Source organism: Malaya genurostris, chromosome 2 (assembly GCF_030247185.1).
Source record: "Malaya genurostris strain Urasoe2022 chromosome 2, Malgen_1.1, whole genome shotgun sequence".
Taxonomy (NCBI): domain Eukaryota; kingdom Metazoa; phylum Arthropoda; class Insecta; order Diptera; family Culicidae; genus Malaya; species Malaya genurostris.
Window position 1 is genome coordinate 352279771 of NC_080571.1, and position 25709 is coordinate 352305479.

Sequence of the window (25709 nt, forward strand, 5' to 3'; positions counted from 1 at the left end):
ATCCTTATTATGTGGTTCATCGATTTGACAGATTTACTGGAATGGGTGGTGGGGTTGCCATTTTTGGCCAACGGCAAATTAAACATCGAATTTTACCTTCTTTCAATACTAAAGTTATTGAAAGGAATCGAAGTAGAAACCATTCATGGAATTTATTTCATCGCTGGAGCATATTTGCCATTCCAATGCACCGGCGAACAATTAAATTTCTTTAAAGGCGATTTGCAAAAACTTACAAGATATCGATCGAAATTTTTCGTAATAGGGGACTTAAATGCTAAGCATGTCCAGTGGAATTGTAAGCAAAATAACAGTAATGGTAAAATACTTCATAATCAACTTTCAGCTGGTTACTTCACAGTTATTCATCCCAGTAATCCGACTTGTTTCTCTTCCGTGAAAAACCCGTCTACAATTGATGTGGTTCTAACGGATCAAAGTCACATTTGTAGTGAACCGATTACACATGCTGACTTTGACTCAGATCATCTTCATGTAACATTCAGACTTTCCAACGAAGCTATAATTAATCAAATTAGTTTTATATTCAACTATCATAGAGCTAATTGGTTGGATTACAGATCTCATATTGAAAATCATGTGGATCATGAAACTGTTTTAGAAAATCCTTCAGTTCTTAAAGCTCAAACTAAATTAAATTCTCCTATCATCGATGACAATCTTCAACTGCTCATTCGGATGAAGAATGTTCGTCGACGACAATATCAACGTTTTCGTGATCCTGCTATGAAAAACATAGTTAAGGATTTACAAAAAGAAATTAAACATAGATTTATTCTTTTGCGTAATGATAATTTCGCTAAAGAAGTTGAACAAATTAAACCATATTCTAAACCTTTCTGGAAACTTTCTAAGATTCTTAAGAAACCTCAGAAACCAATTCCTGCTCTCAAGGAAGGAAATCAAATACTTCTTACAAATGGCGAAAAAGCTCAAAAACTTGCTCAGCAGTTCGAGAGTGTCCACAATTTTAATTTGAACGTTGTGAGTCCTATTGAAAATGAAGTCTCACTGAAATATGAGCATATTTCAACCCAAGTGTTATCACACGATGACATTATTGAGACGAATTTTGACGAAATTAAATCAATTATTAGGAAACTCAAAAACATGAAGGCTCCTGGTGATGATGGAATTTTTAATATTCTTATTAAAAATCTTCCCGATGTTGCCTTGAGACTCTTGGTTAAAATTTTCAACAAGTGTTTTTCATTAGCTTACTTCCCAAAGAGATGGAAAAACGCTAAAGTAATTCCTATCCTAAAACCTGATAAAAACCCAGCAGAAACATCAAGTTATCGCCCAATTAGCTTACTTTCTTCTATCAGTAAACTTTTTGAAAAAATTATCTTGTTGAGAATGATGACTCATATAAATGAGAATTCATTTTTTTTACCAGAGCAGATTGGATTTCGTCATGAACATTCAACTACTCATCAACTTGTCAGAGTAACGAACATGATAAAAGCAAATAAATCTTCTGGGTTATCCACTGGAGTTGCTCTTCTAGACATAGAAAAAGTATTCGACAGTGTTTGGCACAAAGGTTTAATAGCAAAAATGTCTGATTTTCAGTTTCCTATTTATTTGTTCAAAATGATTCAAAATTATTTAACTGATCGTACTCTTCAGGTTAGCTATCAGAATTGTAAATCTGAATTGCTACCCGTACGAGCCGGTGTTCCGCAGGGTTCGAGTGTAGCTCCAATCTTGTATAATATTTTCACTTCTGATCTTCCAAATCTACCCGTTGGTTGTCAGAAATCGCTATTCTGTGACGACACAAGTCTATTAGCCACAGGTAGAAATCTAAGAATGATCTGCAGTCGCCTACAAAGAAGTTTAAATATTTTCAGTGATTATCTGTCAAAATGGAAAATTAAACCAAATGCAGCAAAAACGCAATTAATTATCTTTCCTCGTAAGCCAAGAGCTTCATTCCTTAAACCTAACAATAATCACATTCTCAAACTGAATGGCTTGGAATTGACATGGTCTGATCAAGCTAAATACTTAGGTTTAACGTATGACAAAAAACTCACTTTCAAGGATCACATTGAAGGAATCCAGGAATATATTAAATGTTTATATCCTCTTATAAACAGAAATTCTAAGCTCTGTCTAAAAAACAAATTGTTAATTTATGAACAAATTTTCAGACCAGCCATGCCTGATGCAGTACCAATTTGTTCAAGTTGTTGTTCCACCAGGAAGAAAACGCTTCAAAGGATTCAGAATAAAATTCTGAAAATGATTTTGAAGCGTCCTGCCTGGTTTAGTACAAATGAGTTACACAGACTCACAAATATAGAACCATTAGATGTAATGTTACATAATATCATAAGCAAATTTCGATTAAAATCGATGCAATTTTCAATTGAATCGATTCGCTCTCTGTATTAGTTAGTGAGTTAGTAATTAAGTTCCTTTTCCTTATTACACAGTACAAGTAGGTTTAGAATTTTCCCTACACAAAAATCTCAGAATTACGGCAAATGATGTCCTCATGGTAATAACCAAATCATATATATATATATATATATATATATATATATATATATATATATATATATATATATATATATATATATATATATATATATATATATATATATATATATATATATATATATATATATATATATATATCTATATATCTATATATATAAAAATGCAGAGATCATTCTTTGTAATCGCATCACGTAAGAACGGATGGACGGATTGAGATGCTTTTTTTTTTGTTTGATCAGTTTGTACCCCCACCGGGTTCGTACATCAAAAAAATTTGGAAAACTTACCGGAAAAGTGGGAAAAACCGATAAAGTTATTTTGTATGGACAATGGAATTTTCCACTGAAAAAGTCGCCAATGATTGCTAGATCATTGATAAGTGTTTGGCGCATAACGAGTTGCATAAGTGTTTGGCCGTCGAAGAAAGGAATACTAGATCGTTGAAAGAATCTTTTGGCGCGCAACGAATAGTTTTGTGTAAAGTTTTCACATGCATATTTGATTCATCATTCAACATTCATGTGGTTCATCATTCCGAGCCACGTGCTTAATTGGGTATCAACATTATTGCTTGCCAAATGATTTAATGATGGAACGCATATGAGTGTTATAGCTATACCGTAAACAGGATCAAAAGTTCTAATATTGTTTACCAGAAGATGCATTGTGTGCAATATAATCAGTTATATGATTAATGTTGGCCATCGTAGGCGTGAGTTGAACAAATCACATTATAGAACGATTTTTGTACGAATCAATCCTGTTTAAATAATGAGATCAAACAAAGAGGTTTGTCTTGCATTTAGCTTGCTGAAGTTAGTTCGCGTCGGATAAATTCTGGTGGATTGAAAACCATTAGTTGTGAAATTTTATGCATTGACTCGAACGATAAGCTGAATACTGGTGCAATCACTCCTCATCTTCACTCCTCTATAGCAGAAAAATTGCACATTATTTTCATATAAAACTTCCTGATATAGATTCTCAGTACCGAACTCCACCATTCATTAATTGTAGGTGGGCTACTAAACAAAATGATGTGGTATCGACTAATGTGACGACTATTGATAAAACTATTAAATGTAAAGGTTAATTGACACAATATTTAAAGGAATGTTAACTTGAACTTTCGTATGTCCAAGAATTACTCATTTTTATCAAAGTACGGAAAAATTCGACGTACCAAGGTTCATTTAAGGGGCGGGTAGGGTCTAACACTTTTAAAAAATCATCTATTTTTTTCTTTGTATTTTCTGATAGTAAAATATTTCAAGAATATTCTGCGAAATTTTCAAGCCTATCGGAACAAAACTCAGCAAGTTATGGGCCTTCATTTTTGTTCATCTTATACTGCGAAGAAGTAAGAACTCGGCACACAGGCTTAAGATTTCTGCTTCGATTGACTTCAAAACTTGACAAAATATTCTTGAAATGTTCATTATAACAAGTTATAAAGGAAAAAATATGATTTTTTTAAAATGTTAGACCCTTGAGTAATAATTTGTTTTCATTGATTTTATAGACAAAAAACTTTAAACGTGTTTTCCTCTAAAACAAGTTTTGAAAGTCCGTGTCCATCGTCATTAAAAAACTACTGCACCATTTTTTTTTGTACACACTTTCTACATATGAAAAACCAGACCCAAAGTTTTGCTTTTCGTTGTTTGGTAGGTTTTATAACTACAAAACGGCGGATTTTTCCACTTTGAACAATCACCAAAAATTAAAAAAAATCAAACAGAGACGTTGGGGTCTAGAAAAACTTCTACTCTAACTACGCTGCTTTGATTTGTTTACTTCTGTGGACACCGCTAATCATGATTTTTAAGAAGCGTCCTAAAAAATACCTCTTCACCGACTAATTTCTCAATATTTTTTCACGAAAAAATTACAAAATGTTGTTTGAAGGATGCTTTTCATCATGCAAAACATTTGAATTTATTTTGTTGAACGATAATTCTGAAAAAAATAACAAAAATGATGATATTTTTCATCATTTAGACCCTACCCCCCCTTAAGTAAGGAGAAGGTTTCTCGCATCTAAACTTTTACCTTCTACCAGAGGAGTCGAACTTAGCGATGCGAAACATCCGAGTCTCTGATATGTCAAAAATTTACTAAATAATTACTGACTGACCAGATGTCCTAAATTAAAAGTAAAAATAAAGTTTTATCGCTAAATTGTTAATCGAAAAGGTCACGCTACGAACATTCATTAAACACGATTAAATAATATCACCAGACTAGCGAGAAGTGACGAACTATAAGTCGCGAGGGCAGCTTTTGTAGATTGTGGAATCAATGTAAAGTAGTCATCTTAGTTATTTTTGGTTCACTTTTTATTTCATATATCGAAACCATAGTTTGAGAGAGATCTACAATCGCTATTCGATACACTGACTTCAAAGATGATATGGTGCATTGGCTTAATTTTTGCGTAACAAAAGCTTTTAACATATTTACATTTTTTTATGAATTCATCGCTGCCAAGTAATCAGTAAAATAATGGAAAGAAACATTAACAGCATAAGAGATTTTACAATTATTCTGTCCGAAAACATAAATTCAAAAAAATATCGGGCGAGACGAAGTTCGACCGGTCAGCTAGTATATATATGTATATATAGTATATATATATATATATATATATATATATATATATATAGTATATATATATATATATATATATATATATATATATATATATATATATATATATATATATATATATATATATAGTATATATATATATATATATATATATATAGTATATATATATATATATATATATATATATATATATATATATATATATATATATAAATATATATATATATATATATATATATGTATATATATATATATAAGTTAACAGCCAGCGTTTCCCAAGAACGTCACCAATAGCAGACGATCGAGATTCCCACAGAATGAAGACCGCAGCATCAACAACAATCGTCGCCCCAGCATCAGTCACGTACACGGTAAACAAATCTTGTATCGCGTTACCGGCGCTAGGGAATAGTAAATCGACAGGGTTCTCACGATCGGCAGCTAGCTAGGTTAGGCTTAGAGTAAAGTTAGAACAAAAATAAAGTTTAGTTTCAGTTTAACCTTAGAAGTGAAAAGTGTTCTCTCTTTTTAAAAACCCCTTTGCGAGGGTAGATATTTTAAATGGCGCAGTCGTTCGGATTGTAGTGCGGTTTTTTTTTTTCAAGTGATTTCTTTCGGCACGAAGAGCCATCCCCGAATGTACATCGGTGATTAGTGAAGAGATCCAGAAGAAGCTGCACCGGACCCATCATCTAGTTAACAGCGAGAGAATATCGCAACCTAACCGTAAGTAATTTTAATCTTTTAATTAACTATTATCACATAAGTTTAACGCATTTAACATTTCTTAGCTATTGCCTAAAAGTGAGCTATTGACATTGTAGTGAAGTGAAATTAATTTTAGTTAAACAAATCAGTGAAAATGGAACAGCACATCGCTGCTCTCAATCAACAGATCGCCTCACAGGAGGACGAAATTCAACAATTAAGAATGGAGCTTCTAGGTGCGTCAGAAGCTGCCCAAGCGGCTCAAGTAGCAGCTGCCGAGGCTAGAACAAATATGCTACCTCGAGCTGCAGGAGATCCCGAGAGTATTTTAAAATCTCTCCAGACTCCCCAGATCATTCGAGACCTTCCCAGTTTCGATGGAAACCCAATAAAATTGCATTCTTTTATTAGAGCCATTGATAGTTTAATGCCAACTATCAATAGAGCTGTTGGAACAGATTGCCACCAAGTTTGGATTCAAGCAATTCGAACCAAAATAGTGGGAGAAGCAGACAATATTCTAGAATTGTACGGTACAAATTTGAATTGGACCGACATAAAGCAAAATTTAATCACACATTATAGCGACCGACGGGATGAGGTGTCTTTGACACGCGACCTCTTCGCTATTCACCAAGTGAACACTGTAGAAGAATTCTACAGCAAAATCTCGCATGTGGTGTCTCTGTTAGTGAATTTGCTAAACATCAGTGAAGAGCACACAGCTGTGAAAGCAGCGAAGAACAATTTTTATCAGCAGCTAGGACTAAAAGTATTTTTGGGAGGATTAAAGGATCCGTTAGGACCAATAATCCGGGCTCAGGCCCCAACAAATTTAAAGGATGCTCTTCGATTATGCATCGAAGAAGGCAATTACTCTCACACACGAAATAAACCATTTGGCACACCTCCACCAATTCCACAAAAGCCAAATTCATCTCCACAATGGCCCATTAAACCGTTTAACAATAGATTACAATTTCCACCATTTTCACAAAAACCCATTCAATTTCCACCACAACGACCAATTCAATTCACACAACAAAGACCTTTTCCCTTCCAACAACCACGATTCCAATTCCCGCAACAACGACCATTTTCCTTCTCACCGCAAGGACAATTTCAAAATCCCCAACAACGACCATTTCCGTTTCCTCAAAGAGTGACTCAAAACCCACAACCAAAGCCAACTCCAATGGAAGTGGATAGCTCCATTAGAAGTAGGCAGATAAATTATATGAACCGTCCACATTTTCAAATAGAGGAATTTCCAACAAATTGTGATGATTCCTATTTCTATGATCCCAATGAATATTATTATTACGATAATTATAACCAACAATATCAAACTGCGTATGAAAACACTAACGAACCTCCACCAGTCGAAACAAACCCCCAACATTTAGAATCCAATCAAGAAACCGATAGCAAGGAAGCCGAAATTGATGATCTAAATTTTCATCAAGTGGCGGCAGACTTTCATCCGACGTAAATAATTTCATCCCTTACATCGAAATAAACACTTCCAAAGGCTTACTAAAATTTCTCATAGACACAGGTGCAAACAAGAATTACATTAGTACCAAGCACGTAAACCTTCAAAAATGCAGATTTACCGAGCCAACCTCTGTTCAAAATATCAATGGTTGTCATAAAATAAATCAATTTGTTGAATTTAACCCCTTTATTCAGATTCCTGGCACACAAAAATTGAAATTTTATATCTTTGATTTTCATCCTTATTTCGATGGATTAATTGGATACGAGGCGTTACAATTGCTGAAAGCCAATATTCTTACTGCTAGTAACGAACTTCAATTTGCTTCTGGAAAAATTCAAATGCAACGAAAATATCCTCATTCTCAACGAATACAATTAAACTCTAACGAGACGAAATTCGTAAGCTTTCCTGTTAATATCAATAACGGCGATTTCCTAGTATCAGAAGATACTTTTATTTGCAACAATATACTCCTGCACTCAGGCTTGTATAGCGCAGTGAATAGTCGAGCTTGTTTAGCCATAACTAATAGTTCGAACGAGTTATCGCGAATCGATATTAGTCAACCCATGGAATTTGAATTAAATAATTTTGAAACCCAACCTTCACCAAAATTTGCCAAGCCGATAAACCAGCGTTTATTCGATCAATTGCGATTGAATCACCTTAACTCGGACGAAAAATCGAAATTGTTGAACGTCATCAGTAGAAATCAGGGTGTATTTTTGTTAGAAGGAGAACACCTTACCTTTACTAACGCAATAAAACATAGCATCAAAACAAAAGATGATTTGCCTATTTACTCCAAATCGTATCGGTACCCCTTTTGTCATAAGGAGGAAGTACAAAAACAAATTCTCAAAATGCTTGAACAGGGTATTATAAGACACTCTGTCAGCCCTTGGACTTCTCCGGTTTGGATCGTCCCGAAAAAGATGGACGCTTCCGGTCAAAAGAAATGGCGATTGGTAATCGACTATCGGAAGTTAAATGAAAAGACTATCGATGATCGATACCCAATCCCGAACATAACCGACATCCTCGATAAACTCGGGAGATGCAATTATTTTTCTACGCTAGACTTAGCATCCGGTTTCCACCAGATCGAAGTTGAAGCATCAGACATTCCCAAAACGGCTTTTAATGTCGAGAATGGACACTATGAGTTTTTGAGAATGCCCTTTGGACTAAAGAATGCCCCCTCTACGTTTCAGAGAGTAATGGACAACGTTCTAAGAGAACACATTGGCCTAAGATGTTTCATCTATATGGATGATATCATCGTTTTTTCAAGTAGTCTTCAAGAACATCTGGATAATTTGGGAAAAATTTTCGATACACTATCTAGATGCAATATGAAAGTACAATTAGATAAGTGCGAGTTTCTATGTAAAGAAGTTGCATTTTTAGGACACATCGTTACTACTGAAGGAGTTAAGCCAAACCCAGACAAAATTAATATTATCAAAAATTGGCCATTGCCAAAGAGCGAAAAAGAACTTAGAAGCTTTCTTGGAATTTTGGGTTACTATCGAAAATTTATAAAAGATTTTGCGAAAATAGCGAAACCTTTAACAAATTCACTTAGGAAAGGCGAAACCATCATTCATTCTGAAGAGTTCATTAAATCATTTCAAAAATGTAAAGCAATCCTCACTAGTAATGACATACTCCAATACCCAGATTTTGATAAACCCTTCATTTTAACTACAGACGCCTCTAATCATGCAATTGGCGCTGTTCTTTCACAAGGACCTTTGGGTAAAGACAAACCCATCGCGTTTGCTTCACGCACATTGAATAAATCTGAAGAGAATTATTCAACGATCGAAAAAGAACTCTTGGCGATCGTTTGGAGTTGTAAACATTTTCGACCGTACCTCTATGGAAGAAAATTTACGCTCTACACCGATCATAAACCGTTAACTTACAGTTTGAATTTAAAAGAACCGAATCAAAGATTGATCCACTGGCGTTTAAGCTTAGCAGAATTCGATTACGATGTTCAATACAAACCTGGAAAACAAAACGTCGTAGCAGACGGATTGTCTAGAGTTGTTCAAGAAATTAACGTTAACGAAAATGAACTATCATCAGATAACGCAACAGTACATTCCGCAGACACGGATGATTCCGAATACATTCCGTGTACAGAAAAACCTTTAAATTATTTCAGTAATCAAATAATCCTTCAAGTTGGCCCCGAAGAAGATAATATTCACGAAGAGGTTTTTCCGAGAGTTCATAGAAGAACCATTACAAAATTAATATTTGGTATCCCCCAATTGATAACAATATTTAAAGATTTTATGGACTTGAAACGCAATAATTGCATATTGTGTCCCGAAAGTTTGATAAATACGATTCAAATAGTATACAAAAATTACTTTAGTCGATGTAAGACTTTCAAAATTTTCATCACGCAGAAACTTTTGGTTGACTTAAAAACCCTCGAGGAACAAAGTGCCACCATTGAACAAACTCATGAATCAGCCCACCGAGGAGTTTGGGAAAACGAAAAACAAATATCCAATCGGTTCTACTTTCCAAAAATGAAGCATAAAATTCAACAGTTCATCAAAATTTGCGAAATATGTAATCGAAACAAATATGACCGACACCCATACAAAATTAAACTTGGCTCAACACCGAACACGAAAAAACCATTAGAAATAATTCATATTGACATATTTTTAACTCAACCGTACATCTTTTTATCTGCAGTAGATAAGTTCTCTAGATTCGGAGTATTGATCCCAATAAAATCCAGGAATATAGTCGATGTTAGAAGAGGCCTGCTGAAACTTTTCTCAACCTATGGTACACCGGAGCTTATCGTAAGTGATAACGAACCTGCATTTCGATCAGCCGACATAAGAGGTATGGTAAATAATTTGAATGTACAGATGCATTTCGTGCCTGCTAATCACAGTGAAAGTAATGGTTTGGTCGAAAGATTTCATTCAACAGTTGCAGAAATCTTTCGATGTATAAAGCCCCAGTACAATGACCTTACGCACAAAGAAATTTTCTTAATTGCTTGTACTTTGTACAACAACACGATTCATTCAGCCACCGGTTTCAAACCGAGAGAGATTTTCTTTGGGCTAAAGGACGAACACGAACGGCCTCTTGACATTCAGAAAATGATAGAAAAAAGAGACAACTTCTATGATGAGGTAATTTTGGCAAACGATAAGACACGATCAAAAAATTTATCCTTCCACAATAAAGGAAGAGAAGAAGCACCTCACATAGCAGACGAAGAAATAGTTTTCAAAAGGATTCAAGGAATCAAAAAGAAAACTAAAGAAAGATTTTCACCGACTGAAGCTATGGAGGACAAACAAAGAACGATCCTCGATAGGTCCGGCCGGGAAATTCACAAAGAAAACATAAAAAGACTTTGAAATTAATATTTGTCTTTCTTTCAGGATGGACTTTCGGATCATCGCACTCATTTCTCTCATTCCCTTTTCCTATCCTCAATTCATTCAAATACATGACATTTCGAATAATCCGGGTGCGTTAATTATGAAAGTTGGAGAAGGAAGAATTAGTTTAGGCTATGATAAGGTTTTGCACATTATAGAATTAAACCAGTTCCAGAATTCAATTACTACAATTAAAAATGTGTTGAATCGAATCAACAATAAAACAGGAGATTTTTCAAATTTAATCGAATTAAAGCTTTCAATGATAAATGATACATTCATGAGCCTTCTCCCAAGAAACAGAAAGGTAAAAAGATCAATAGAAGTGTTAGGAAGCACTATCAAACTAATCACCGGAAATTTAGATGCCCAGGATTTGAGAAATATTAATGCAGATCTATATGCACTGAAAAACAATGAAAATAGCTTATTAAATGAAAATAACAAACAAATATCTATCAATGCAAATTTTCAAGAACGAATTAATATTGTAAACAATCAGATCAAGGATCATGAGAACAGTTTAGCTAAAATTTTACTTAAAGAAGATTATATCATAACTGAATCCACTAAAATTTCAATCTTATTTCAATTAGATATGCTCTTAAACTCATTACATTCTATAGAAAATAGCTTATCACTCGTCAAGGTCAACATAATAAACAAACAAATTTTATCAAATAGTGAACTAGAGGTCATAGCAGCAAAGCTAACCAAGCAAGGATTCAAGATTGATAGTTTAGACGAAGTTTGCGTGTACCTGACAACTACAGCGTTTTATCAAGGAGATAACATCATTATCAGCATCAATATCCCTAACGTACAGCCTATTGTGTTTGACAAAATGCTTTTATTACCGCTACCTGTGAACAACAAAACAGTGAACATTGACCACAAAGTAATCTTCAAACATGTAAACGAGACGTTAGCCGTTTCTACAGGATGCCAAGAAACGCCCAAAATTACTATCTGTAAACGAGAACTATTGACAAACATCAGTGCAGATGATTGCATCGCACCATTGATTAGAGGTTTGAACGGAAAATGTCCCTTCTCAGAATTGCCACAAACCATCGAATATGAATTACCCGCACCTGGTACCATAATAGTCAAAGCGCTCACCAACAAAATTACATTGAGCAGCACGTGTGGAATTAATCAAAAAGAATTGAAAGGCATTTTTCTCGTCTCATTCCACAATTGTACCATCATTATTGGAAACAAATTATTCGAAAACTATGAAATTCAATTCCGTCACCCTATTATCGCACCTCTAAGGTCAAACCAAATCGCAGAAACACATTTGGAAAAATACGTCAACATAACCCAGTTACATGACCTACATATCGAAAACAGGAAGAACCTTCAATCTTTGGAATTGAAACAACATTTATCAATTGGTTCCTTCATATGCGCAGTTATCCTGATTACAACAATTCTAGGCATCGTTTATCATAAAACCAAAATATCTTCAACAGCATTAGTCGAACGCACGGGTCGTGCTTCTTTAAGGGATGGAGGAGTTAACAGCCAGCGTTTCCCAAGAACGTCACCAATAGCAGACGATCGAGATTCCCACAGAATGAAGACCGCAGCATCAACAACAATCGTCGCCCCAGCATCAGTCACGTACACGGTAAACAAATCTTGTATCGCGTTACCGGCGCTAGGGAATAGTAAATCGACAGGGTTCTCACGATCGGCAGCTAGCTAGGTTAGGCTTAGAGTAAAGTTAGAACAAAAATAAAGTTTAGTTTCAGTTTAACCTTAGAAGTGAAAAGTGTTCTCTCTTTTTAAAAACCCCTTTGCGAGGGTAGATATTTTAAATTATATATATATATATATATATATATATATATATATATATATATATATATATATATATATATATATATATATATATATATATATATATATATATATATATATATATATATATATATATATATATATAGGGCTGAAAAATCACCGCTTGTGGCTGAACACCCAATTTAAATCTTAATAATTTAATTTTAACTCATATTCCAATAAATAATTATTAAAAAAAGAATGTGACGGCCAAAACACGGACTCGCAAGTTGTATCGCGAATATTTGACGAAGTTTTCCAGAGTGATAATGATCGATGAAACTTATGTGCTGGAAGACTTGAAGCAGCTTCCCGGAATGTCCTTTTATATTGCCATGCAACGGAACGGCATTCAGGAGCATTTCAGGACGAAGATAAAGGTCAAGTTTCCAAAAAAAATATTTAGTTTGGCAGGCAATATGTAGCTGTCGTCCAGCAACTCAAAGCATCAAAACTATCGGAACGGTAAACAAGGAAACATACTGTGAGAAATGCCTAAAGAAGCGATTGTCACCATTCCTACCCAGCAAGATACTCGGTCGCTGTTCTGGACTGATTTGCATATTGACACTACGCTAAAGATGTTTTGGAATGGTATAAAGTGAATTAAGTCCATGTCGTACCGGAAGCGGCGAATTCACCTAACTGCCCAGAGTGGCGACGCTCGATATCGATATTGGGCTCTCTTGAAGAGAAATCTCTCTCAATATAAACAATACAACTATGAACAAATTTCGAAAATCTTTAACAAAAGCAACAAAATCGGTTTCAAGAGAAATTGTATCTGACCCTAATGTCTGATCTCCAAAGTAATTAGTTTTCCGATGACTAAAATATGCATCTTTGATTGAACCAACAGTGAATTTATTTTATTCGGAATTTAATCTGTAGAGATTTTGTCGCGTTCAAGCCTTATGCCGTTATATCTCCGTAATCAGTGACTCAAGTGCAATTTTGAGGTGGAACTTTACCTTAAGAAACAAAAAACTTCGAATGTAATGCTACATTGCCAATATAGCTTCATATCTATACCATGCTGAAGGGTACTTCATTCACTAAGAAACAATAGCAATTGTGTCTAATTCTGTTACCATGCATCACTTTGACGTGCCTCGGAGGTATGGCATTTGCACAAAAACTTTGATATCCCTATAAATAGTGGGCGGATTACGACAGCCTTTGGTTTGTGGGATAGATATGGTAAAAACTCGGAAATTTGGATATACAAGTTTACACAATTAAAAGTGTAAATATTGGATTTCAAAACCATTTAATAATCATTTAGGGGTTAACCTTATTTTGTGCTAGGGCACATAACCAATTTCACTATCTTTACGTTTTGTCTTATACTCGTCAGTGCAGAGCAGTTCAAATTGAACTGCTTACTGTAAACTTGAACAGTTCAGTTTGAACTAGTTTAATAGTCTTCTGGTGTTACAATTCTGTTGCAACGATTTGAGATATGAATGAATTCAATTAGTGATCTAGTCTAGGGAATCCAAAATCTGCTTCAAACCGATAATTGATTTATAGCGACCGATCGAAAAAGAGGTCTGCATTTTTATGTAATATTATACTATCATGTTTCTATTGGAATTTAGAGTTTTGAGTTTCTGCAATCGTTTCCAATGGGCTTTGGGGACAGTGACATTTGAACCACTTCCAATTCTTGAGCTATCTCTGCGATTCATAATATTGACGGTCACAACACACAACATGCGCTAGAGTTAAATTACAAATATTTCAAACATAGCCGTACTCATTTAGAAACTCCTTCAATCGTGAGTTCGAAACTATATCTATTAGTATCACGTAGCAAATGAGTACATTTACCTAAGGGAATGCTGCATTCCGCAAACGGTATGATCAATAGTCATCGCTACTACTGTTTGCTCATTCTTTGTCCTCGTGTACTGCATCCAGTCGATTGTTTCCACGGTCGACCACCTGAAATCGGTTCATCTTCACTTGCTACCGGTACGCGGATGCACATTATGTCTCACGGGGACCAGCCCCAGCCAGGCCAGACATTAAACCACCCGCGTATCCCAACCGAGCGAGAATGGATCCATTGGCTGGAGGCGGAGGCCATCGAAAGCGCCGTTTTTTCGCCAATATGAGGAATGGGTGCATGTGCACAGCATAATAAGTACTTTTTGTGCTGAAGAGGAGCACCGAGGCGTTCGATTTATGTTTCTTCTTTTGGTTCCTGTGACGGGGTTTCGTTATATTGTGGAAAAAATATTACTCCTCGGGGGCGCCGAAGAAGCGTGTTGTCTTTCGGTTGTACCCTCAATCGTGAACTAATCTTCTGCCCCGTGTCTGCCGTATTGTTCCGATGTTTTTGAGGTTGGCTCGTACCGTAGGTCGGGAGCGACAAAAGCCGTTGCACATAAACAAATGTATGTATTTATACAACATTACTCGTACAAATTTGTCTGCTGAAGATATGATCTAACAATTAATACACAGGTTAAATTGTTTCGTTGTAGCAGCACCGTGCTGACGTTTCTAAGCGACAGAAGAGCGCGAACGCTTCATAGGCTTTCGATATGAAGAGGACTTGTTTTAATATTTTATCGTTGTTTTCGGATTGGCTCTTCGTACACTTGCCCGCTGACAAGATGGATCGTATTTTTAGTCACAATTTAATTACAAATTTATTCGGAGCTATGTATTTACCCTTCTACTCGTCAGCTTATCTTTCTGTCTCTGTCGTCGGTCCAGTGACTGCAAACTCGTTGTCTACATTTATTTGCTATGGTGCAATGCTTTACACGCTTTTTAAGAATCGTTACCACCGCGCATCTAATACTACTATTAGAATACAAAAACAATACGAAAATTTTCGATGCGTCCGACGAGCGTGTCGCTCTCTGTGTCTCGCACTGTCAAATAATAAGATTTTATATTTATAATTCAAAAGCACTTTTGTATTGTATTTATGGTGTACACAAACTCGCTACGTCGTTCGCTATTACTTATGATTATGTCGAGCATTCATCAACTAGGATTGGGCTAGCGGGGGTAAGAGCGCAAGGCAACTGGGACCGCCTTGCTATTGTCTTTTCATCCCACCGAAGGAAAGTGGGTGATCCCAGGAGAGAAAGCTGGGCAAATAATTTGTTGACGATGAGAAATTTCAAGTGACGAATTTGCTCGTTCTACTGTTGAGCAATGTTGGCAAAACGATTATTCCTGTATATGAAGAATCCGCCCTACCAGACCAACCCACAATCCCCGTGTCCGGGCTTCGTCTGTATGACTTTCCGTAGGCATTATTATTTCTGAGCGATGGTGATGAAAAATCTAACACGTCAAGTAGAGACGCCTTGTAGTCAGCGACAGTGTCTCGAAACATTCTTTATCGTCAGTTGCGGTTGCTTTAGTGGCTGGTTGCGGGATTTTAAAATCCGACATAGTTGGAATACTTTGTTACGGAAATAGGTGCTGGGATTTGGGACATTTTTCCTAGTTTGGATGAGTACATCGATGAGTTTGTTGTTAATCATATCACGAACTTCAATATATTAAAACGGTAGTAGAGTGTTTGAACAAGTATAGTTGAGAATGGAAAAAAGAATAAACTCAGTTTTTTTATTATTGTATTACGATTCACGGACGGATGCTATGGCGAAAAAAACCTAATATATAATGCCTTATGAATTAAACGTATTTATGAGGGACGATTCACTGACAGTAATATGTCCCAGACAAGTGACCTGCAGGGTTAAACACGAATTGAGATGAATAAATATATCAGAACTGGCATCATAATAGCATTTAAAACTCATTAAAACTTGCATATTTCAAAGGTTGTATCCGGGTTTGCATATAAAAACTGCTCCTAAATCGAAATAAAATTGATATAAGCTGTTCGAAAGAGTTTGTATTGGAGATGATTTTCCCAAAATTTTAACCCTTTAACTGTCTTTTTTGTGGAGTTAGGATGGTTCTTCTGATTTGCATTTTATTTAAATTTTCCGAAAACCTCTTTAGAAACAAAATCATGAATATTTCAGGAGTTATGGGAAATCTTTCTGATTTTTTTTAAGAATTTTTCAAAACGTACTTCATGTGAAACAAAATGTTCAAAATTTTCGTTCAATGGAAAAGATTAGTGAGAGAAACATGAATCAGAATGAATGAATTGACAAATATTCAGGTATCAATATACCATTTAATTTTTTTTATGAACTCAGAAGTCATTTTACATAAAGTTTTTATTTATGAACTGATAAGTCATTTCACGTTTTTGCTACATTCAGTACAAGCTCTAAAAATCATTATAATTATATTTTTTCTATTTTTTTGCGATATTCACCTAGCCAGAGACCATTTTTGTAGAAACAGAAATTGAAAATTATAGAATGATAGTACTCAAAGGAGAGCAAGTATGTGAGTATATAACACGGGAAGGTGAGACGTAACAGAGGGTCATTTAAGCAAGCAGAAATCTTTTAGTAACTTAACTGTTACTTTCTACCAGAGGACTCGGGCTTAGGTATCTGAACAATGCGAATCACCCGAATGGTATGTCGGAAAGTAGTGATAAAGGTCTCGACATTTTCTCGTTTCTACAAAAATTTCGACATTTTCTGTTTCTACAAAAATGGTCTCTGGTTAGATGAATATCGCAAAAGAAAAAAGAAATATTGATAGTAGTTTTTTAAAACTATCTTAAGTTTTAAAAACTACTATCAATATTTCTTTTTTCTTTTGTGATATTCACCGTTAAAAAGAAAAAAAGGAAAAATAGGAAAAAATCAAAATTATAGTCCTTTGACGAAAAAGTATTGTCAGACACCAAGCGCAAAACCAAGTAAAATTCGAGACCAAATACTATCTGTTTTAGGGTAAACTGTTCGTCGACGTCCTGTATCACATGGTATGAACAGCCAAGTTGTCGAATAAACCACACCACAACAGCTGCTTGGAGACCCACCTATCATACGTGCAGCTGAAGCCAGGTGGATCGATCAAATGAAAGTATTAGGTGTACAACTTTGCTTTCGCCGTTTTTTTCCAAAATTAAAAGCTTTATTGCGAAAAAGTGCTTACAGACGTATTATTCAAAGTATTGTCCGTTACTAGCGACAACTTTCTCCCGTCTTTACGGCAATTTTCGTTTCCCGGCTGGAAAAAAGAAGTCCTCTTTTAACGCTATCTATGAAGCAATCCATTTTTCCAACTCTTCGAAGTATTGAAAATACTGATCTGCCAGGTCGTGTGCCATCGAACGGAATAGGTGGAAGTTAGAAGGGGCAACATCTGGGGAATCCGGCGAGTGGGGCAAGACTTCCCATTTCAGGTGATGGTTTACCCGGTTTTAAGAGCTCGTAGTAAATCAATGCTTCTAGTTGTTCATTTTTGAAGGTTTTTTTTCCTCCATTACCATGTTTGTCTTCGACATCGAAATCACCATTTTTAAAAAGTTGAAACCACTCCCCACTCCCGACACGTTTTTTTACTCAGAGCAGCATCACCGTAAGTTTCTGAGAGCATTCGATGCGCTTAAGCTGCATTTTTTTTAAATTGTAACAGAAAAGTAAAATTTCCCGCAAATGGCGAAAATTGGGCACATAAACAGACATTTTCGAGCGTGAATAATACGAAAACAAGAACAACTGTCACTGAAACGGCGATGACAATTCGTTAGGGACAGTACACACTCACTTTAAAGGCATTATCATCTATGTATTTTAACCAGCCTTAGCCGGTACAGCCACCTATCGGAAAACGGCGGAAGCAAATTTGTACACCTGATATCTGAGTCTTGAATGGCTGGCTAAGAGTGGTCATAGTCATAGAGATACTTCTAGATACAGAATAGACGGGCTTAAGCTGATACATGAGAAAAGTACTCCTTGAAACACCAGAAAAAGACCACTAAGTGCAAGTAATTGCAATGAATAATATTTGTGAAAGCGTACGAAGTTCGATTTTTATACATAGCTTAGTTTCTCATTCATTCTTAGTTAATACATATTTCGGTTATAACAATAAAACAATACGATTTTCCGAAACTGTTCAATAAAGGGGCTCTCTTCAGGAAATAGCAAGAAACTGAAAATATTGAGTTTAGAAGAACACATTGTTTTTATGGTAAATCGAAGGAATTTTTATCATTACGTCAATACTGAAGCCCATGAATAACGCATAAATACCTTGCGTCTCCATCGGATGATAATTTAAAAATTCGGTAAATGCAATAACAACTAATAATAAAATAAATTTAAAAAAAAATCGAAATGTTGGAACATTTTGTTTCACATGAAATACAATTTGAAAAATTCTGAATAAAAATAATTACTAACGAATATGTACTGAAATCTGATGTACTTGAAATAAAACTTTTATCATTGCGAGTGTCAACAAGGACAACGATTATTGACAAGAACCTTAACTCCCCTACGGACGATCGCATATGAGTAATTCGACTACGATTTGAAAGCCTTTAATTTAGAACACTAGTGCAATGTCTTGCTCGATTTGTGCACTTTTCTTGCAGTCGAGCAATCAAAACCGGTGCACTGTGTTTCATTGATTTGCACCGCATAAAACAAATGCACTTTCGGGGCAATTCTCGGCCACTATTTTGCATCCGTTTTCTTTATCGAGTCGTATTTATAACCTGATTATTCGTAACAAGTGTTTTTCGGGCGGCTTGTTAGGCCTGCACCAACCTCCTGTCTCGCCGGAGGGCCATCGTGTCAGCACTGTTTAGAGTCCCACATTGACACAAGGACGGTAATCAGCCGCTCCTAATATGGAGAACAGACGCTGTTTCGAGCCGCCTCAACATGGGGAACAGACGCTCGGGTAGGCTTGCTCTCTGTAAAGAGAAAGTGAGTAGCACTGCTTCAATCGTACATGGTACGAGGTTATCGAATCGAGGAAATGACTGGTTTGATGGCGAATGTCAGCAGTTGGTCGAAGAGCAGAAGCCAGCAAGGGCGAGGATGCTGCAACACCGCATCAGAGCGAACGAGGAACGATACAGACAGGCACGGAACAGACAGAACACGATTTTCCGGACCAGGAAGACCAAGATCGCGAAGCGATGGAACTACTGTACCGCACAAATGACACGCGGAAGTTCTATGAGAAGGTGAACCGCTCACGTAAAGGCTACACGCCACAGGCCGAAATGTGCAGAGATACCAGTGGTAACCTTCTCACGAACGAACGTGAGGTGATCGACAGGTGGAAGCAGTACTATGACGAGCATCTGAATGGCGAAACACAGGATACAGAGAACGACACAGGAATCAATCTGGGTGCACAGCCGTCGACAGATTCCCAGCACATGATCTGACGGAGATAAGTGAGGAGATCGGCAAGCTGAGAAACAACAAAGCCGCGGGCAATGACCAGTTGCCAAGCGAGCTGCTCAAACATGGAGGAGAGGCATAATTTCTAAGATTTGGGAGGAGGAGATTCTACCGCAGGAATGGATGGATGGAGTTGTATGTCCCGTCTACAAAAAGGGCGATAAGCTAGATTGTTTCAATTACCGCGCAATCATATTGCTCAACGCCGCCTACAAGGTTCTCTCCCAAATCCTTTGCCGTCGTCTATCACTAATAGCTAAGGAATTCGTAGGGTCGTACCAAGCGGGATTTACTGGAGCCCGCGCCACTACGGATCACATATTCGCGATAAGACAAGTACTCCAGAAGTGTCGTGAATACAACGTACCCACGCATCACCTATTCATTGACTCCAGAGCGGCATACGACACAATCGATCGAGAACAGCTATGGCAGATAATGCACGAATGCTCTCGAGTCCCTTCGAATCTCGGAGAGGGCTACGGCAAGGTGATGGACTTTCTTGTATCTTGTTCAATATTGCCCTGGAAGGTGTGATTCGAAGAGCGAGGATCGACACGAGTGGCACGATCTTCCGAAAGTCCGTACAACTTTTTGGCTTCGCTGACGATATTGATATTGTAATACGTAACCTTGAGAAGATGACGGAAACCTACATCGGACTGAAAGCTGAAGCTAGGCGTATCGAAATGGCCATAAATGCGTCGAAAACAAAATACATGAGAGGAAGAGGCTCTGTAGAAGAAACACTACGCCTCTCACCACGAATATTGACGAGGTGGTTGACGAGTTTGTGTATCTGGGCTCACTGGTGACCGCTGACAATGACACCAGCAGAGAAATATAGAGACGTATTTTGGCAGGGAAACGTGCGTACTTTGAACTCAGAAAAGCCCTTCGATCGAGAAATGTACTCCACCGCACGAAATTGACTATCTACAAAACGCTCATTAGACCGATTGTTCTCTATGGCCACGAGACCTGGACTATGTTGGCAGAGGACCATCACGCCCTCAGTGTTTTTGAAAGAAAGGTGCTGAGAACCATCTATGGTGGAGTGTAGATGGAAGACGGAACGTGGAGACGGCGTATGAATCACGAATTGCAACAGCTGCTAGGAGAACCACCTATCGTACGGACAGCTAAAATCGGACGTCTACGATGGGCTGGGCATGTCATAAGGATCGTACGACAGCCAAGTGAAAATGGTTCTTGAATCTAATCCGACTGGTACAAGAAGAAGAAGAGCGCAGCGAGCAAGGTGGATCGATCAAGTGGAGGGTGATCTCAGAAGCATCCGTGCCTTGAGTGGCTGGCGTCGAGCAGCCATGGACCGAGTTATGTGGAGACGTATGCTTGATACAGCAAAGGACACCCCAGGCCTATAGCTGTTAGGTAGGTAAAATAAGTTTCTTTATCGAGCAGCAAGCGTGCAAACCAAACTTTCCAAAATTGTTTCATTGATCGGCTGTCAGGGCAAAACACTGGCACCGAGCAAGTGGAATCAATGAAAAACGACATTAGAGTATTTGTATGTGAAATCGTATATTCACAGGTACAAATCTCTAGATAGCTAGAGGAACATGCCACTTGAGCCAATTAGCTCGTTGATTAGTTTGTTACCTTTATCAAATTTGTTTGAAATTAGGGGGGTCAGTTACATAATTCGAATCATCAGAAAAATGCGCTCATAATTCTATGTAACTTTACTGAAGATGCTTTACCCCGACAAAATCTGGTACAACGATATATCTTGTCGGTTTTGATGTGCATTTCAAATAAAAGTAGCTTGATTTCTACTAAAAATTCACTGTTTTTCCTAAGTTATGTGGCATTTTAATCAATTTCATGTGTTTTACATCTAGTGACCCGACCCCAGTTAAAAGATCCTTAATAAAAAAAAACAGCTCCATTTCGCTGTGTATGAGAGGACGGCATATAAGCCTATTGTAGCTCTCGAGCATTGTAGAGGGCTTAGCCGATGGGATGTGACATTTAGTGATCAAATAATTGCGAGTGGCCATCTTCGATCCGGTCTTCCCTACTTAAAAAAAGCTTCGGTGCGCACTAATCTCCTTTTTAAATTCGAGGAATTTCATATTCGATTTTTGATACTGTGTAACATACCTAATAAGAAACTTGTTGCACATCATGAAAGCAACGTACGCTACTCCAATCACACATACGCTACGTGAAGAATTGAGAAATACAAAATAAATGTTAGCTACTTGGGTAACACTATGCCCTCTTTACAAAAAAAAATATAACTCGTTATCAAGCGCATGGATTCCTTTCAGACTGACCGGAAACTATTGCGTCTTGTTTATACAATGTACATTTGGTGATCTGATTTTCGTACGTGCAACAACGTTTTGCAGCATGCAGTACGTTTTTAACCGTTGTGCACTCGAAAAAAAAACACCTTTAACCACCCGAATGGGTACCCGGGTACCCATTTTTTTAAATCGCTGTAAGTTGAGCATTTTTCAACCGATTGAAGTAATTTTAGCACTGTTGGATTCAGGAACTTAAGCTCTTTGGGATTGGTACCCATAAAGATGGACATGGTGCTCCTGGTTCCCAGGAACCCGGATATCCTAAATGAGTTCCGACATCGAGGCATTTATACACGGATTTCACGTATTTTTGTAATCTTATCTAAGAATTGCTATATGAAATCAAGTGCTATGCTGAGTTGTTATGTTTATATATTTCAGGGGGCATCCGTTATGTACGTAACATAAAATTTTGAATTTTTCTACCACTCCTTTCCCCCTTTGTCGAGCATTTCTCAATCTTTTCACCATGTATTGTCACGTATTTTTGAAACCTCTCCCCCCTAAACGCGTGACGTACTTTATGTATGTTCCCTTATATACTTCACTTTCTTATCTTCAGTTTGAAAATTATTATGTACTTCAGGCCTATTGCGAGGAGCACGCAATACCAAATTTTGTGTTATGTATGCAATGTAATTAAATGCAATCAAAATTAGTGAAAGCAGTAGTAAATTTCAGGTAATAAAAATATAAGGAGTGTAATGAAAATGTAACAAAAACAATAAATTTTGAAATTGAACATGTAATCAATTCGGTCTGCGTGCCCCTCGGCCTCAGGCGATGTAAATATGTATAAGTGAGATGTCCTGCAACAGTTGGCAGCGTTGTGTATTCTACATATGTTTCATTTTGGTACGGCCTTTCTCAAATAGCTGGTTTGGAAAAGTTTCAAATTAGTAAATGACATTTATGGTGGAAAACACAAGTGTCGGAACATTCTACGGAAATCCGGATTAACGGGAACCAGAAGAACCTACTACAGCAATATACACGGCCATCGAAAAGTGGATAAATTTCTGAATTTACCCGTACTGAAAAAATTCAAATCGGATGGAATTTGCCTTAGTTACAAGCATTTTTATTTGTGGGTACCCGGGTACCCATTCGGGTGTTTACGTAATAAAAAAAATTTGAGCCCCCCCATTCGACCCCCCTTACTGTAAAATGAAAAGTCAAAGCATGAGAAGTTATGGTCCAACTAGTTCTTGGAATTGACCGAATTGCAGAATCTTAGTTTAAACCTAACTCAGAAATTTCTTATTTTGAAATTCGAAAAGGTACCCGGGTACCCATTCGAGTGCATAAGGGTTAATAAGAACCACGTGAAATGGGGACTGGCATAGTGTTAGGGTATGTAATTCGAGATACCTTTAGATTTTTTAGTCGACTTCTAAAAGCGTATCTTATGAAAATGTATTACGATACGATTTATTTTTGCTTAATCGTTTTTGTTTGCATTTTGTTAAAATATAGCATTGTCTAGTGCTGCAAATTAAATCAAAACCTTTAAATTATAAAATTTACCTATATTGCATAAGCGACTAAATAACATCCTTTTCGATAGAAAATCTTTTGCAAAAGCGTGAATGTATTACGCTGCATAAAAAAACGGAACGATCGATAGAACAAAAGCTGTGTGTAGAAAACAAAAAGATAAAACTGAATGTAAAATCAATAAGAAACACATAAATTCATGTATCAGCATGTCAGCGTTTCCACAGAGTGGTGTTGAGTTCTTTTCCGACGCTCGCTCTTGTCTCGTCGTCCAATGTAACCAATGCCACCATCGTCGGTCTCCGAAGACAGCACAGATCATGCGTAATGAAAGCATTTCTGCCCGGTACCTGTGTGCTGATTTTTTCCTCTCTGGTTCACCCAAAAGAAAATTGACCGTGTCTATCCGATTCGGTATCAATGCCGCTTCAAACTTACATCCATACTCGTGAAATAATTTTCTTGTCTGCCGGTATATATAACTGTGCATTACGGATGTCTTCCAAACTTAGAATTGCTGGAACGTCGGGGTTTATTTTTTTATGATATAGAATTGCGATAAAATTAGAAGCCGTTCTCGTCTAAAACATTTTGGCGTTGATTAAATTGAAAGCATTTTCGGCGACGAGTGTGGTACACTGTGGGGAATGCCGGAGAAGACGGATGGAAAAATAATGTGCGGTTTTTCGGTTGCTGGGAGGGAGTTGAATGTTCTCAGAGCGAAAAAAAAATCTTGGTATCGATACTGGATCGTATTTTTGTTATGGCAAGTCATATTCGAAATCAGACAGCAAAAATAAACAGTGTTCTGTTTAATTTTTTAAGTAATGGTTAACTTATGAAACATGTGGTGTTTAGTATTTTTGACACATGCATCTGGATTTTTTATTCTGTCAATATAACTAAAGCTTCGAAAATATTTAGACTTGGACAGTAGCAGGTGATCCTTCGATTTGCGATTTATACCGAACAGTTTAGAAAGTGTTCCAAAACGGATATACTTATTTACTAGACGCCTCTTTTGTACAAGTATTATATTGCCATTGTACATTTGAAAGACTACTCTTCCATATTTTGCATAAAACTGGAATTAGGTTTTCATATAGTTTGAATTTTGAATTGAAAGAGAACTCCGAATGAAATATGTATTTTTAATTTAAACATAATATCGAAAAACAGCTTCTGTTAACTCTGAGAAATGTCGAGAGTTTCAAATTATAATGATTTGCACAATCTCAAATGGCTTTCGGAACAGTTTTAGATAAAAAAAAATGGAGGACCCGTAGAACAATCGGTAAACTGAAGCAAATTATATGCTCAGGTTTTTATACTTCTGGGTGAAATAATTTTTACTATTAGAAATTGGTTAACTACAAAATTTGGTAATGATCTTCGGAGACTTGAGGATAGTTAAGATTTATTTGGTAATCTCTCTGAAACCATGAAGCTTCATCATAAGAGGATTTTAATTTTTACTCTCAACTCCACTCGCTAATATATTAATTTATTTTTCAAGACAGATTATTAACGCTATTGTTTCTAAGGACAAAAGCGATGATATTGATCGATCCCTTGCAGATATAATTTTCAATGACACACGTTTGAAAAACTCGCGCAAAATTGTTACATGGAAATATTTAGAATATAATACAATATAGTTTGATAAAATATCGTCTGTTACGTAACAGTTGGCTAGCCAAAAACAGTTGTGAGCCTTTCATTATCTGGTGTTTCGGGAGAATTTTTTAAAGTCCATCCTATAAATCACTTTTCATTAAGTGAGTATTATGAAATTTAGTTTGAACAAATACAAATGCCTGCGATTCGAAACTCTTGACTATTTATCCTGCGGAAAATTAATGGCATATGTTTATAGAATAAACTGAATTCAATGTGGTTCAAAAGATTG